Genomic DNA, 4,253 nt, shown 5'->3' on the forward strand with positions numbered 1-4,253 from the left:
CCCCCCGTCTTCCCCCTCGCCGCCCCTTGTTCTTTTTTCGCGTTTGTTCCTTTTTCCCTCCGTCGTTTCCTCGTTGCCCTCTTCTTCGCCGGCTCGGGCGCGGTTGCCCCCTCTTTCCTTCCTGGTCCCCGTCCTTTTTGTGGCCCTGCTCTCCATGCGGTTCCTTTCTGGTCTTTTCTTTCTCCTTCCCCCTTCTTCCCATGCATCTCGCTCCACTCTGCCCCGTCCGCGTTTGGCCTCCTTCCGGTCCCCCCTGCCACCCCTTTTGTGCCTCGCTTCGCCTCTGTGCCCCTCTCTTCCGCGGCGTGTCTTGCCTGACCGCTCTGTCGCTGCGCCGTCTCCCGCCCCTTCCGCTTTTCCCCTCCCCTTTCCTCTTCCTCCCGTGCCTGCCGGCCTCTCGGTTCTCTGTCCCCCCCCCCTGCCGCTCGTCGCCCGGCGGGTGGGGCGGCGCCTCCCGATTCCGGCGCGCCTGCCGTCTGGGCACCCGTCCGCCTTCCCCCCTAGCGAGGTGCGTGGTGCCGGGATCTTCGCCTGTGCGCGGCGTTAGATATGTGTATCGCTCCCTTGATTGCCGCAGCGCTGAGTGCCGCCCGCGCCCCGCGGGGTGTCCCTTTACGAGACGTCTCGCTCCGGCGGGGCGCCGGGAAACGATGCCCTGGCTGGCTGGCACCTCGCGGCGACCGAGCGCACGCCTGTCCGTGTGTGTACATAGTATGTCACAGCACACGAGAGAGAGGTTGACGAGACACGTTCGCGCGAGTGTGTCAAACTGGCCGTCAGAGCGAGCTCAGGATAATGAAAAGACGAGAGACAACTGGATGTCTCTGATTCGACTCTTTGTTTCGGGTGAGACTGTGCGGGCCTACCGCTTGGCGATTTGTCCCCCTCTGATTCTCTGCTAATGATCTCAGACACGGATCACGAGTAACACTCTGGTTAATACAGTATGTTAATGAAGAGGCTGTGTTGTTGTTGAGCCCACGGAACACACATGGTAGCCTACATCCAGTAGAGAGACGTTAGTCACCGGTGCCTTGTCTTTTCTTGTGCTCTAGCTTTTAGCCTGTTGTTGTTTTCTATTGTATTACGCCAAACTGGGTGACGGGGAGTGTGGACGGGGCGAGCGAGATATAGAGGATTCTACCTGGGCTGCTCCTGTCAGAGATTTTGTAAGCCCACTGAAGGGAATGTGCACAATGTAAAAACACAAAAACGACTGCTTTGGATGTGCTGCAGGTGGATAAATGCTTCGGAACAGATGATGGACCCAGTGGCGGAGCGAACAAGGTGAACGCTGGGAAAAGAGACGGAAAAAGACTCACCAGCCTAAATGATCGAAATCGAATCAAAGGAGGATGAACTGATCTCTAGCAATAAGGACATTCAAAAGGCATGGCCATCTTTTCTACCCACCAGTTTGCCAGGAGGATATCTGTTGATCTGTCCCACGGAGGATCTGTCATGGCAGATCCAGATCCAATGAACCCTTTTGTACTCCTCCTGTGGGTATATGGAGGCAGTGCGGGTTGTGAAGGTAAACCTACCGGCAACACAGCCTACCAAAGACAACACTGAGGTGAGACAGAACAAGGGATTCCGTTTGGTCTGTTTCTTTTTCCTCTGTCTATTTATAAGCTAACAAGGCGGGCGCCATTGTGACAAGATTCCCTGCAGTCTGCTCACTCTGAGGAAATGGAGTGTGTGAAGAAAACTTACCCAACCAAACTGGGTGGCAGACAGAGGACAGACACACAACATCTTGAAAGAGGCTGATAAAACTGACATTTCTAAGTGTAAGAATCAAACAGTCAAAATATTTGTACATATTAGTTTCTTGTTTGTTTTTCTTTTTCTTTTTATTTTGGAGGGAATGAATGAAATTCTTATTTTGTGACAACAAAAGACAACAGGTTGCAGTTTGCAAAAAAACAAAACATCTATTTGAGCTTTCAATTCATTGTGAGTGTAAAACTACTTGCCACAGATCACTCGCCACGCTGTTAGAAAAAATTACTTCTTTATTTGTCTCTCATGTTGCCCCTCATTCACGTGGGCATCTGTAGCATCATGAAAGCCTGTAGCCGAAAGTTCATCCCCACTGCAGAAGGCTTAAGCATGACTGTAGTTAGCATTTGCTTCATTTCCAGTGAATATTTACATTTAAATTAGAAACCGGGTTTAATAGCACGATCACCGATTCTTCTTCTCATCTTGATTCCATTTTTTTCACGCTCTAAAGCAAAAATGATTTTGCATCATGATTTAAACTATACTCCTCATGAATCTGCTGGCCTGATCTGTGTTGGACTTCAAAGTATTTATGAAACATGTCAGAGCTCTGATTAAAGACCCTTTGTTGTCCAGCTAACTATGTAATGATGGTGTAAGAGAACTGGTCAGTGATTCATGGACTCAAACACACAAGTGCAGTCAGTTAAATGTCCGCTCACCTCACATGTAGCCGTGTTTCCATGTAGCCGCTCATCACCCGTGGGACAGACATGAGGGCTTTGATACCATACGATGCCTGCACACCTCACAGAATACTACGATCACCACAGTGGTCTAATTTTTTCCTTCCACACACTGTGTTTGTTGCATCGCTGGTTTGGAGGTTTGTGTCGACCTTACAGTGACGTGATGTGCAAGTTGAAGACGTTCAAGTCCCAGTGCGCCTTCAGACTCTGAGCTGTGTGTGTTTAACTTGCGGAGCAGACTGTAAGTTGTGAACACACACTTTAGCTTTGCATCTGTTAGCAAAGTGACTCAATGCAATCCTTTGGTTCTCACATTTGGGGCTGGGATTTGGGTTTATTCTTTTTTTCAATATGCCCAACAAAACTGCAGTCAGCCAAAGAGACACAAGAGATCAAAGATCTTGTTTCAGGTCAGGTTAACACAAAAACGATGTAAAACCACACCAGAGAGACACCCACTCACTCACTCACATTAAATCTCCGCTGGTCTGCGTTGCAAAGTTGCACCTGTTGTCTCGTTTTTACATTCTTTGTTGAATTCAGAAAAACTTGAGCTGAAGACACAATGTTAAATAATGGAATTTTAAAAAAAAAAGATTGATTATTAAAAAAAGTATAGTAACACTATATAAATCAATGAGGTTGATGATATTCTGTTTACTTTAGCAGTTATTATACACTTGTATGCTGTGATTCTGATCTGGGAAACATTTAACGACATTCATTAGCCAGTTTGTCCCTTTTGTCTCTTTATTGATTCAGTGAACAGGAGTGAGTAATACATGTGAAAATTATCCTTTACTTCTTTTAAAGGTGGGGTCAGTCATTACTGGAGAAAGACAGGTGAGTGTGGGGGTCCTTCCCAGAACAAACCCACCGCTTATTGAGTTGGTGTGCTTCAAGCACTTTCCCATTTAGCATACTCAATATGTCGTTATTTGACAACCTGAGGATGTGACTCAACATCAATATGTTTTTTAACATATGGACAACCCCACCTTTAAGGATCAATGTGTAGGAAATTCAAAATTATGACTTTCAATAAAGATTACCATACATTCTGTGGCTATGGAGGCAGTGAGGGGTTGTGAAGTAAACCTACCAAGCACAGCTACAAAGGACACCACTGGAGGTGCGAACGAAACAAGGATTCAGTTTGGTCTGTTCTTTTCCTTGGTCTATTTTATAAGCTAACACTGGAGGGCGCCTTTGTGACAGAATTCATGCAGTCTGCTCACTCTGAGGGGAAACTGGATGTGTGAAGAAAAATACAAAAGTGGGTGGCCGTACAGAGACAGACACACAACCATCTGGAAGAGGATGAAAACTGGGTACATTTCTACGTGGAAGCTTTTCTCTTCTTTAGCTTGCTTGTGGGTGTGGAAGTTGTGTTTGACCTGACAGTGACGTGATGTAGCAGTGAAGACGTTCATGTGCTGGATGAAATGTTGAAAGTAAACTCTGAAAGTCCAGACTCTGAGCATGTCTCAGTTTTGTCTCTTATTTTTTAATAGTTCAGTTATATATTTGTTAACATTTAATCCCAACGGCATGTACTTCATGAAAAAAAAAAAACAAACAGATTCTGAATTCAGAGAAAAAAATACTATGATACTCATTATATAGAACAAACTCAACACTGTCATGTATAGCGTACCTGTTGACATGTGAATATTTGTCATCAGAACTTAAGAGAAACAGAAAAACAAAAACACGACAAAAACATAATATCCTATTATGACAATCAACTATCTTTGATGACATGACATGTACAAT

This window comes from Larimichthys crocea, chromosome XIV (genome assembly GCF_000972845.2).
Source record: "Larimichthys crocea isolate SSNF chromosome XIV, L_crocea_2.0, whole genome shotgun sequence".
In the NCBI taxonomy this organism is placed as follows: Eukaryota; Metazoa; Chordata; class Actinopteri; family Sciaenidae; genus Larimichthys; species Larimichthys crocea.